Raw genomic sequence first — 13,902 nt, forward strand, 5'->3', positions numbered from 1 at the left:
GGATAATACCTCCAATACTTCTTTAAGTGGACCGTCGATATATGGTTTTAATCGATGTCCGTTTACTTTGAACTTCTGGCCGTTTGAATTTGAAATTTCGATTGTCCCATAGTCAAAAACTGATTCGACGATGTATGGACCTGTCCATCTGGATTTTAGTTTTCCTGGGAAAAGACGTAAATGAGCGTTGTATAACAGTACACGATCACCAGGTTGAAATTTTTTGTTTCCTTTTAAATGAGCGTCGTGTATGCTTTTAGTCTTTTCTTTGTAGGACCAGGAATTTTAGTAGGCCAGTGTTCTGAGTTCTTCGAGTTCACGAATTTGATCTTCCCGGTTTGCTCCGGCGGACGTTAGATCAAAATTCACTGCCCTGAGGGCCTAGTAGGATTTGTGTTTTAATTCTACTGGTAGATGACATGCCTTCCCTTAAACGAGCTTGAAGGGTGTCGTTCCTATGGGATTTTTGTAGGCCGTCCTGAGGGCCCGCAATGCGTCATCTAACTTTTCTGCCCAATTTTTGCGATTCATCCCCACACTTCTTTCCAAAATTCTTTTAATTCCTCGATTCGAGACTTCTACCTGCCCAGTGGTCTGTGGGTGATATGGTGTTGCCAGTCGGTGATAGACCCCATATCGTGCTAAGACCTTGTCCATCAGGGTGTTACAGAAGTGAGTACCTCTGTCGCTGATGAGGGCTTTTGGAGTTCCGAATCTTGAGAATAACTTTTTCAGAATTCTTACAACTACTCGAGCATCATTAGTGGGGAGAGCTTGTGCTTCTACCCATTTTGATACATAGTCGACTGCTACAAAGATGTATTTATTTCCGAATGAGTTAGGAAATGGCCCCATGAAATCTATTCCCCATACATCAAAGATTTCACAAATTTGAATGCCCTTTTGAGCCATCTCATATTTTGATGAGATGTTCCCGGCTCTTTGACAAGCATCGCATGCTTGGATCAAAGTATGTGTATCTTTGTATATAGTGGTCCAGAAAAATCCTGCATCAAGCACTTTCCTGACCGTGGTGGCGGTACCATGGTGTCCACCTGTTGATCCTTCATGGCAGTGTTTGAGAATGTCTAAGGCCTCCTTGCCTGCTACGCACCTACGAATGACTTGATCCGCACCTATTCTAAACATGTATGGATCTTCCCAGAAGTAAAACTTAAGATCGGAGAAGAATTTCTGCCGCTGTTGATGGGTAAGTCCTTTTATGAGGATTCTACAAGCTAAGTAATTTGCGAAGTCGGCATACCAATGACTTTCGTCTTTTTCCTCTATCACTTCTTGAATGTGCATGAGGATCTCATGTGGGAAATTATCGTTGATAATTTCTTCATGAAGTTCTTCGGGAGTTGGACATTCTAAATGTGAAAGATGGTCTGCGGCTACATTTTCTGCTCCCTTCTTGTCCTTAACCTCAATGTCAAATTCTTGAAGTAGTAGGATCCATCAGATGAGTCTGGGTTTGGCATCTTGTTTGTTGAATAGGTACCGTATTGCGGCATGATCGGTGTAAACTATGGTTTTGGAAAGAAGTAGGTATGATCTAAATTTTTCAAAGGCAAATACTACTGCTAGTAACTCTTTTTCTGTTGTGGTATAATTTTCTTGTGCATCATTAAGAGTTTTACTGGCATAGTAAATTGGGAGAAAGTGTTTTTCTTTGCGTTGTCCGAGTACGGATCCAACTGCAATGTCACTTGCATCGCACATGATTTCGAATGGAAGGGTCCAATCGGGTGTGGTCATGATTGGTGCGTTGACAAGTTTGTCTTTTAGTGTATTGAATGACTTAACACACTCCTCAGAGAAGATGAATGGTGCGTCTTTCTCTATAAGTTTGGTCATAGGTCTTGAAATTTTTGAGAAGTCTTTTATGAAGCGGCGATAGAAACCTGCGTGACCTAGAAAACTTCTAATGACTTTGACTGAAGTTGGTGGCGGAAGTTTGGATATGGTTTCTATTTTGGCCCTATCAACTTCTAGTCCGTTTTGAGAGATCCTGTGACCTAGAACGATGCCTTCCTTCACCATAAAGTGGCATTTTTCCCAGTTGAGCACTAGATTTACTTCTTCACATCTAGCTAACATTTTGTCTAGGTTTTTCAGGCAATGATCGAAGGAGTCTCCAAAGACTGAGAAGTCGTCCATGAAAACCTCCATAGAGTTTTCGATCATTTCATGAAATATGGCCACCATGCAACGCTGGAAGGTGGCTGGAGCATTACATAGTCCAAATGGTATTCTTCGGTAGGCGAAGGTTCCGTATGGACATGTAAAAGTAGTTTTCTTCTGATCTTCAGGAGCAATGGGTATCTAAAAGTATCCGGAAAATCCGTCAAGAAAATAGTAGAACATTTTTCCAGATAATCGTTCGAGCATTTGGTCTATGAAAGGAAGTGGAAAATGATCTTTTCTTATGGCATCATTAAGCTTCCGGTAATCAATGCAAACTCGCCAGCCTGTATGTTCTCATTGGTATTACTTCGTCCTTCTCGTTCATTACGACCGTCATTCCTCCCTTCTTGGGTACTACTTGAACGGGACTAACCCAAGGTGAATTCGAGATCAGGTAGATTAATCTGTCATCAAGCAGTTTGATTACTTCCTTTTTCACCACATCTTGCATGTTGGGATTGAGGCGTCTTTGATGTTGGACCACGGGTTTGTATTCTTCTTCCATGAGGATTTTGTGAGTACAGAAAGAAGGACTGATGCCCTTGATATCCATGATCTTCCATGCGATGGCCTTCTTATGTTTTTTGAGAACCTTAAGAAGTTCGTCTTTCTCTTCTTTAGAAAGGTGAGATGAAATAATTACTGGGAGTTGAGAATCTTTCTCTAAAAAGGCGTATTCGAGATGTTTTGGTAGTTCTTTTAACTCTAATGCTGGTGGTTCTTCGATTGATGGTTTTGATTTTTCATTGTTTTTAATGATTTCGCATATCGTTTCTGATTCTTCTTGGTTATTGTTATTGAAATTTTCATTTTCTAAAATGGGTTTGTTGAGTGTTTTGTCTAAGACTTGTGTTTCTAAGGGAGTGTTGATGGAGGAATCTCGCATATAACAACTCACGATGGAGTCTATGATGTCAACACAATATAAAGTGTCATCGTGCTGTTGCGGATATTGCATAGATTTTCCTATGTCAAAAGTGATTGCCTCTTCATTGACCCTGAGAGTGAGTTTACCGGTGCAAACATCAATGATAGCCTTTGCAGTGGCTAAAAAGGGTCTTCCTAAAACTAGAGGTACACTTTTGTCGTCCTCCATGTCTAGAATCACAAAATCTACTGGGAAAACAAACTTGTCAATTTTGACAAGCATATTTTCAACAATGCCCCGAGGATATTTAACGGATCGGTCAGCTAATTGAATGCTCATGCGGGTGGGCTTTGGTTCTCCTATCCCTAGTTTTGCAAAAACCGCATAAGGCATTAAATTAATACTAGCTCCTAGGTCAGCCAGGATTGCTAACAGATAAATTTCCTATGAGACAAGGGATAGTAAATCTCCCTGGATCGTTCATCTTTGTTGGTAGCTTGCTTTGGAGGACGGCTGAACATTCTTCACTTAGGGTGACATGTGAGAGCTCCCCCAGCTTCCTTTTGTTTGTCAGCACTTCCTTGAGAAACTTGGCATATTTTGGCATTTAAGCAATAGCTTTGACAAAAGGGATGTTGATATGGAGTTGTTTAAAGAGTTCTAGAAACTTTCCATACTGGGCTTCCAATCGCTCCTGCTTCAGTCTTCCAGGGTATGGAATAGGTGGAACATAGGTTCGGACTGGCTCCTTAGGCTGGACTATGCTTGTTGGGGTCATTCTTTCCTGTGTTTCATCAGGAGACTTTTTCTCCATAACTGATTCTGAAGTTGGTGAGACATAAGTGGTCGTACCGCTCCTGAGTGTAACAGCGTTAGCTGTTGCATTCGGGTTGGTGATTGTGTTGCTTGGAAGAGTGCCAGGTGGTCTTTCGGATAATTGTCGGGCAATTTGTCCGATTTGGGTTTCTAGGTTTTGAAGTGATGCCTGTTGACTTTTGAGATCGACTTCATGTTTTAATAATACTCCGCTGATATCAACGGCTCTTGAGTCGGCTTTCTTTTCTGCTTCATTTGTTTTGGTCATCAATTGAATTAGCAGTTCTTCGATCTTAGAGTAGCTTGGGTTTTGATGGCTACTAGAACTTTGATCTTGAAATTGAGGTTTAGGCTGGAAGGGTTGATTCATTGGTCTTTTTTCGAATCCGGGTAAAGGTTGAGTGTTACCTCCATCTTTCCAGCTGAAATTCGGGTGGTTTCTCCATCCTCGATTGTAGTTATTGCTGAAAGCGTTGTTCTGTCGAGCGATGAAAACGACTTCTTCCATGACCATGATGACTTGCTTACAGTCACTCGTCTTATGATTTCCTCCACAAGTATCACAGGTGAGTCTAGTTTTTGATAGTTCGGGTTGAAGTTGTTCGAATTTTTTAGAAAGGGATTCAAGCTGTGCTGTGACAAGAGTGTTGGAATCAACGTGGTGTATTCCTTTATGGGTAGGTGTAGATCTTGGTGGGTTGTAAGAGAAACTCTTCTTTGCGGCCTTCTCCAGAACTTCAAATGCTTCGTTAGGTGATTTGGATCCCAGGTCTCCACCAGCGATCTGGTCGATGGCCTGTTTGTTTTGACTGGATTGTGCGTCAAAGAAAGTTTGTACTTGTAACCATACGCTCAGTCCATGGTGTGGACATCTTCTCAGAAGACTTTTGTATCTCTCCCATGCTGCGTGTAACGATTCATCATCATCGGTCTGGAATCTGGTAATGCTGGCTCGGTATTTGGCAGTTTTGTCGGGCGGAAAATATTTGAGGAGAAACTGTTCAACCATCTGGTCCCAAGTGATGATGGAACCAGAGGAAAGAGATTCTATCCATTCTAGGGCTTGGCCCCTTAGAGAGAAAGGAAAGATTTTAAGATTGATTTGATCTTCTGAACAGTTTTGGAGTTTAAAGGTTCCGCAGATTCGTAAGAATCTAGATATGTGAGAAAGAGGGTCTTCGTCGAGGAGACCATGAAATTGAACTGAATTTTCCACCATATGAATGGTTATAGATTTGATTTCAAAGTTTTCGGTAATTTCGGGTGGAGCCACTCCATTGCCATAGCCTTCGAGAGATGGCTTGGCATACTGGCTCATGTTTGGCTCATTGTTCTGGGCCGCCATCATTTCTTCGGTTTGATTTTCTCCTGATGTAGTGGCGTCTACTGATCCGTCTTTGATTGCTTCTGCGGTTTCTGTAGTCCGTTTACGAGTTCGTCGACGAAAGAGTCGTTCCGGTTCAGAAATTGGAGAAACAAGCTCAGGCTCAGAAGTAGAGGACAAACATAGGAATAAATCAAATTTAAACACTAAAGTAAAAGTTAGTAAATGTTAGTACCTAAATGGTCAATCTAAGTTAAGCTATAAGTTACGCTATTCTAAATTAAACTAAAGTCTAAGTTAATTAAGCTAAAGTAAAATAAGGTAAATAAAGGTAAAAAGTAGGCTAGCCGTAAAATTATATATTTTAGTATTTAGTAAAAAAAATAAAAATAAAAATAAAATAGAAGTTAAAAATTTGTACAATTATAGACAACGATTAATTTAAAACTTGGATCGTTCTTAGAAACGTACCGTGTCCCCGGCAACGGCGCCAAAAACTTGATGTGGTGCGTGCGTATGGTAGTAAAATATGATGGATGGAATGATTTGCTTTTGCACAAGATCGTGTTTTAAATTTATAAAAGTGATTTCTACAAAGACTAAACACACACAAAATAGGCAAGTGTACCTATCGTATATATAGAATAGTACTTGTAAGAACCAAGTAACGATCCGTGGACACAAACGTTTCTAATAATAAATCGTTGTTTTACTTTAATCGGAGGTTTTAATCATTTTGGGGTTAATTTTTGACTTTTTTATAAAATGTAAATACTTATATATAATATATAGGTGACCAAGATAAGAAATTCTAAACGATTTGTTCAATTATGCGAAGGTTACCATCTAATATCAAGAATCCACTCCATTTTAGCATTGATAATTAATATGTAGACATGTGATAAACTTTCCGTAGCAATATATGATAGATAGCACCTTAAACCTTAAGTGAGCATCTTTGGCACTAAGGAGATGATATGCTCATTTTAAAGTCCACCCTTTCCTAATGTCATACCATCTCAATGATGTCAATTTAAGTTGGCAAGTAGTTTCGTAAAGTAGAAAGATTAGGATTGAATTAAATTTCTCGAATACCAATTCTAACAACTTCGGGTGGTTGTAGTTCATCACACAACCTCCCTTTGGTTGATTTATGTAGGTTATAATTACACATTCCGTTAACATATGGTTTCTTAAACTACCAAGGTTTAAAAAAATACACCATAACTTATATCTCATCATTTCTAAGTACAATATAAGGATCTATGTTTCGATAATGTATCAAAGTATTTCTATCTTTCAAGAACATGAATCGATCATGAACGATTTCCAATGAGATTGACAACCACCAACTTTGAATTAGTGATTTAAGATGGTGAAACATTTCTCACCAAAAGATAATTGTAATATAACCATGTACTTTACTAGACTACATCACATGTCTTGATTAATTATCAAGTAAAACAAAGCTTCTTCATAGATTTTAGATGATAAAAGGAGTTTTGCTCATAATGAGCATAATGATAAACATTAAGATGATTGATAATAACAAATACATGATTAAACTTGGAACAATCTAACCAAATGTAGATAAATCTTTCTTCTTAATGATGGTAATGATGGTTGATGATGATGATTAATGGTGATGACCTCCAAACCTTCAAACTCTTCACTAGATCTTCAAAGTGAGTGTTAGTGTGTGTTTTTATAAGTGAAAACCAGAGAGAATTCTTTTCAAGGCACACCTAATGAATGCAACATGAGCCACTATTTATAGGCAATCTGGGTGGTGAGGCACGACCCGTGCATGATGAGAACGGCCCTGTGTATTTTTATGACATGTGCCAGATTTGTTTTGTCTTTTATGTGAGGTGGCAACGGCCCCGTGGTTGGTAGGCACAGCCCAGTGGTTTTTAGTGACATGTGCTCAATTCTTTTTGTCTTTTCTGTATTCTCATCCACGGCCCCGTGTGTGATAAGCACGGCCCCGTGCTTTTGCTTCCAGATTTTGTCTTTTCTTGTGTTAGAAGCATGGGGGCGTGTTTCTTGAGGCATGGAGGCGTGTTTCTCCGTTTTCTTGTGTTTTCTTCGTCTTTTCGCTTGTTTCTTTGTTTGGGGCTTGGTTTCACCTGAAATTATGTTTTATTAAGATAAGTAGTCTTTTATGCTATGTTATTAGATAGAAATTGCAGATTTTAGAGATTATTTGATGCCGAAAAGATGTATATTTAAATGTACATCAAACATCCCCACACTTGAACATTGCTTGTCCTCAAGCAATTTCTTATAAATATCCTCTAAAAACAGCAAATTTAGATTATAGCTATTTCTTAAGTGAGCTCCAAGAAGATGAAACAAAATAACCAATCTTTATGTTAGTGATAAATTAGAGAGAACTTTTGTTTTTATGAGCTTCCGTTTATGCAAAACGTCACGTTCTCACAATGTTCACTCACACTCGGTTTTATATCTGATCATACCTGTGATGTATGTATGTGAACACTCTTAGTCAAAATGCAACCTGTAATAAATAAGCTTGTAACAAGTTTAAATCTCCACCTTTTGAAGGGTTGCATAGATCAGAAGGTAAAAAAAGGGTTTCGGTTTAGTGTGAGTAGGGATTGGTATTTTGTGGCTGTTCAAGGTTTAATGGTAAATACAACTTCCACTGTTTGTCGGGTGTTTTGAGATGTCTTCAATGGTTAGCTCTTTTCTCCAAGAGTTTTTTTTCTATATACCTAATGACTCTTTTAAGGTCAGATCGTCAAGACCGGTTTTATCGAGGATGTGGATTAATTTTTCCTCAATCCTATTCTGAATATAACATCCAACTCTAATGGATCGTTCGGCTTTGAGCCTAATAGCCCCCACCCTCATTAGTTCGGTATATTCATGCTGAGAATGAGTTTGACTTTTTCTACATCTTCCTTTGTGGGACCAGTTTCCACAACCTAAGCATCGTTCATATCTTTTTGCTCTTCTCTTCATTGCGTTTTTGGAGATTCCACATAATGGTGGCCTTTGTTCGTTTTGGCGCCACTTTTTCCTTACCTCATGGCTAAAGAGAAAGATTCTCTCCCTAAGTTATGGAGGCAACCTAGGTTTTGTGAAGTGTATGCAGCAAAGGAAATTGAAATAGAAAGAATGCATTTCCAGTTCTTTAGGGTCTGCCGGTAAAAGACCAATGTTGTATTTTACCGGTAAAAATGGATAAAGTGATCGGGTTTTTGGGTTTTGTGGTTTTGGTAATCGATTTGTGTAAATACTACCTTCTTCTTTATACAACGCTTCGTGCGGTCTCGAAATGAGTAATTGCGACAAGTTCTAAATCACACGAAACATATGACTCAATCCAATCTTCCGAAAAAAATTATTTATATGGCATGAGGTTTATCTCACAGTAACGGAGGAATTGGGTATTAACGCCAGATTTTGCATAAACTTATTCTCAATATTACAAAATTTCTTTTTACTTTTTCACTTTTATGTGAGGTGGCAACGACCCCGTGGTTGGTAGGCTCAGCCCCGTGGTTTTTAGTGACATGTGCTCAATTCTTTTTGTCTTTTCTGTATTCTCGTCCATGGCCCCGTGCGTGATAAGCACGGACCTGTGCTTTTGCTTCCAGATTTTGTCTTTTCTTGTGTGAGAAGCATGGGGGCGTGTTTCTTGAGGCATGGGGGCGTGTTTCTTCGTTTTCTTGTGTTTTCTTCTGTTTTTCTTCGTCTTTTCGCTTGTTTCTTTGTTTGGGACTTGGTTTCACCTGAAATTATGTTTTACTAAGATAAGTAGTCTTTTACGGTATGTTATTAGATAGAAATTGCAGTTTTTAGAGATTATTTGATACCGAAAAGATGTATATTTATATGTACATCATACATGGTGGCATCACCTGCTGCCACGTGGCAACACTGCTGCCACGTGTTGCCACGTGGCAGACCTACTTTGTGACTCAGCTGACGTATATCGCGGTACGCGATAGGTCAGCCCTGGGACCCATCGCGTACCACGATGGGAGCCCAGAAATAGTCTATAAATAGCAGCCATGGGGTCTCATTAAATCTATCCCAAAACTCAGCTCTCACTTCTCTCTAGTCTCTCTCTAAAATTCCGACAAAACATATTAACGATCCGCCTCGATGAGCGTGCCACGATCCCTCGTTTGTGTACCGATGTTTCCTCGAAGTTCGTGCCACCCTCCACCTACATTTGACCAAGATGATGTTTGTTCTCAAAGTACGTGCCAAAGTGTGTTGAAGATTGGTGTTCATCGATTTGCGTGTCGAGAAAAGAATTGATCGAGAAGAGAAGCGGCGTTGGAGTGCTGCTCAAGTTCCTAGGGTTTCCAATACGCCAATAAGGTTAGGCATAACGACAAATCAATATAATATAATATTATATTATAAGGCTTAAGCCTTAAGTTGAGGTTATACTCGATACCTCGATAAAATAAAAGAAAAGAAAAGAAAACATAACAAAGAAATGAATGAAAGATGTGTTCCTAAAACCATTATAGATAAGACTATAAACCTAGCCCTCAGGCTGTGGTATACGTATGTCTGGATCCTTACATAGGTGGTATTACGCGATGAATGGGCACATCGCACCACCCTTGGTCGTAGGACGCTCTCCTGCAGGGAGTACGACCGTTGTGTATATTTACGGGTACTTAACTAAGTCGAACGTTGCGGTGTTTGCTGAGGTGACCTAGAGTAGAGGCTCGAATTTATAATGTGATATTTAACTTTGTTATTCCTAAGCCATGTTGGGCCGAGGCAGGCGTAGTCTCGAGGGGTAATAAAGTAAAAGAAAATATTTTTGCGTCAGCGTGTTCACCAGCATTCGTTGCTGACGTATTTTCTTACATTTTGCAGGTGAACAAGTTTAGCGCTTGGAGTATCGAAGTGCTACTTATATATATATATCCGATGGCTCGGATTTATTTTGTAAACTTAATATGGTGGTTTGTAATTATAAACAAGTAAATGTTTTGTTAACTCAAACGGGTATTTTATAATCTCGTCTTTTGAATGTATATATAAATATTACACTTTTGATCCTTAAAGTTTTATGAGTCTTCCGCAAATTAACGCAACTATGATTTATTTACAATTATGGTACCAACTATTGGTCATACTCCTAGGCCTAAGATAGGGGTGTGACAGGTTGGTATCAGAGTCATCGATCTTAGCGAATTGGGTATCATAAAACAATACCCAAGCTTCGATCCAAGTATAGGAAATAATTGTTTATGTGTTTTAGGGATAAGATAGGTTGGTAACCTTTCTTTCCCACTCCACAATCTAAACCACCCATAATATTTGATGTCATTCAAAGCTCACATAGAAGACTTTGTGTGCAAGGAAAAGGAGGCTGGAATCGCTGAACCTTATCCCGAAGACAACATGAGCGATGGTTATTATGAAGCATGCTTTGACCAAGACGTGGAACATGACTTAACCAAACCTGTGTACTATCCTGGAAGAAAACACTACACAATAGATGTTCCCGATAGTCCACCAAAACCAAGAATCGAGCCACCAAGGCACTCAGGCTACCATCCACCAACCATACCGATGTACCATCCATCTGAAGTACCGACATACCATCCAACGGAGATCCCTATTTACCAACCCTCGGAGATACCGCAATACTATCCAACTGGATACTTACCGAACCCTCACCCGTCCTATGCCTTCCTTTCCAACATACCCATCAAGGAAGAACCAAAATCCCCATCCTCTGACTGGATGCAATGCCACTCTGATCAACGACGGTGGCATACCGGGAGCTCCACTTTCAAGGAAGTCAATTCTAAACCCAATAACGGTGAAGGGACATCCCACAAACCAAGAATGAGAGTCATGATGTCATATGAAACTATTCGAATGCCCTCAATGATGGATGAGACTACACAACCCATGGAGGAAGAACCGGAAGAAGAGCATCCTGAGAATCCCAACGAGATGTCAAGCTCAATGGAAGGATCACTCACATCCCAAAACCCAAGCTATGGTTCTGTGAATCCGTATGTCCAATATCTTGAGAAACTTAAGAACCAAGCTTCGTTAAGCTTCCCACCATTTCAAGGAAGGATTCCCTCAATTGAAGAGCAAGCAGATGAAATTCGAGAGCAAAACCAAGCTGCCAACACTTACCTCTACCTTGCATCCGACAGGACTTACGTTCCGTATCCAGAACCGAGGAATACGAGATGTTGACACTGGGTTACCGCGACCCACCTCCACAGTATGGATACCCCAACGTAGTCCCGCAATCGTATGAAGAACATTTGGATCATGCCTTACACGAAACCGACTATTGGAGGAAGAAGGTGGACAGAAAGAAAGAAAAAGAAGAAGGTGGGAGAAACACACATTCGTAAGTGCACCAAACTAACGAAGGTTGTGAAAAAGTTCTTGAAGGACTGAAGATAGTGAAGAGGAATATTATGTGTAAGATAGTTTTGTATGATATGTGAATATGTATGTAATAAAGAACGTTTGAAACGTTCTTATGTAATGATAGGATGATCAATATATATATATATATCCGTCAAAACGATATATATATATATATATATATATATATGTAAAATAAATATATATCCTTTTGTGATATATATATAGGTATGTGTAATAAAATGTATGTTTAATAAAAGAAACGTTGTTAAAATTTCAGACTTAATTGAAAAGGAAAAAGAAAAATGTTTGAGCAAAGTAATAACAACGAGAATGCTCGAAAAGAGAGAGAATAAAAGACAAGGGGAAGGCCCCGAGAAAGAAAAAGAAGAACTCATTCCCGATAAATATTTAAACCAAATTCAAAATATGATTAAGAAAGCGGTTAGGGAAGAGTCTGATTTTAGATCTCAATCTTGACATTCTCAATGTAGACAAACCAAACATTCTCAATCCGTTCATACCTCTCGAAAATCCGAAAAATCCCGTTCAAAACTGTCTCGTGTTGAAGAGAGTTTTCATGAGTCTAACGCCGATGGTGGAGTTAGGCGAGTTCAAGAAACTCGAAATAAGTGGGTGTTCATTTAAGGATTTTAATACTATGGACCAAAAGAGTTCCATGGTGATAGGGGAGCCATCGCGACCGTGAGGTGGCTTGAGGAGATGGAAACAATTGTGATTACGAGCAAGTGCTCCGATGAAGAGAAAATTCAATATTCTGCCCTTATGTTCAAGGGTGAAGCACTTGAGTGGTGGAATGCTCTGTTGATGAGCAAAGGGAGAGAGATGATGTATGGCCTGACTTAGGATGAGTAGCGTTGTAGATGGCAAAGTTTTGTCCCATGCACGAAACCGACAAAATCCAAACAAAATTCCTCAATCTTAAGGTCGTAGGGACAAATCTCCGAGAGTACAATCCCAAGTTCCATGAATACTGCCGTCTAGTTCCCCAGCTGGTGAATCCTGAATCCAGCAAAGCCACTCGATATATTTGGGGATTGCCGCGGGAAATCCGCGACATGGTAAGGTCATACTTACCCCAAACCGCTGACTCTGCGATGGAGTTGGCTGGTTATCTGATGGGCGGCATGGTCCGCAATAAGGAAGAAGACAAAAAGGTGACAACAACGACTGCCCAAGGAAGAACGAGTGGAGGAAACAATCGATTCAAAAGTAAGGGCGTAAACCAAAACCGATACAATTCAAGCGCCACACAATGCAAGACCTGTAGAAGGTATCACAAGGGACGATGTAATTTCGCTCCACCTCCTAAAGTATGTGAATCCTACAATCGTACGGGTCATGATGTTACTGAATGCTGGAAGAAAAAGATGACTTGCTACAATTGCAAGGAAACGGGCCATTTGAGTTTCGAGTGCCCAAAGAACAAACCCGCTGCTGGTGGTGCGGGTGGAAGTGGCAAGGATAAGAAAGGAAACGCTCGAGTCTTCATACTCGACATAAAGAAAGCCGCTGACATGCCGGAAACCATTACCGGTACGTTTCTAGTAACGACACCTATGCTAGATTTTATTTGATTCGGGTGTCAATCTAAGTTTTATAGATTATAGTTTTTGTAGTCTATTAAACGAACCATTAACAAAATTAGATAAAACTCTAAGCGTCGAGACTGCTAGTGGCGAAATCGTTAAGATCTCCGAAACCCTTGAAAACGAAAAAATACTTCTAGCTGGTTATATTCTACCTATCTAATTGTTGCCAATGAGTCTAGCTGGTTTTAATATTGTACTTGGTATGGATTGGTTATCCGATAACCATGCCCGTATCATCTGCTATAGCAAAACCGTTGAACTTCAAGCCCCCGATAAACGAACAATTCGAATTGAAGGGGACAAAGACGCTGGCCAACTTAGCATAATCTCCATGATTAGGGCTAACAAATGTTTAAATCAAGGATGCCTTGCATTCATGGCCTACGTCACTGAAGAATCCAAGCCAAAAGAAATCAAAGGCGTTCCTATCGTTTCCGACTTTTCTGACGTCTTTCCTGATGAACTTCCCGGAATTCCTCCCGATCGTGAAGTAGAGTTTAGAATCGATCTTATTCCCGGTACTGCTCCGATCGCCAAAGCTCCGTATCATTTAGCGCCAACTGAAATGAAGGAGTTGAAGAAACAACTCGATGAGCTTCTGGAAAAAGGTTTCATTCGACCAAGTTCGTCACCTTGGGGAGCGCCAATTCTGTTTGTCAAGAAGAAGGATGGTTCCATGCGTATGTGTATCG

The sequence above is a fragment of the Bidens hawaiensis genome, unplaced genomic scaffold, assembly GCF_021521415.1.
Source record: "Bidens hawaiensis isolate Kalapana, Puna unplaced genomic scaffold, B.hawaiensis_p1.1 tig00009567_1, whole genome shotgun sequence".
Lineage (NCBI taxonomy): Eukaryota > Viridiplantae > Streptophyta > Magnoliopsida > Asterales > Asteraceae > Bidens > Bidens hawaiensis.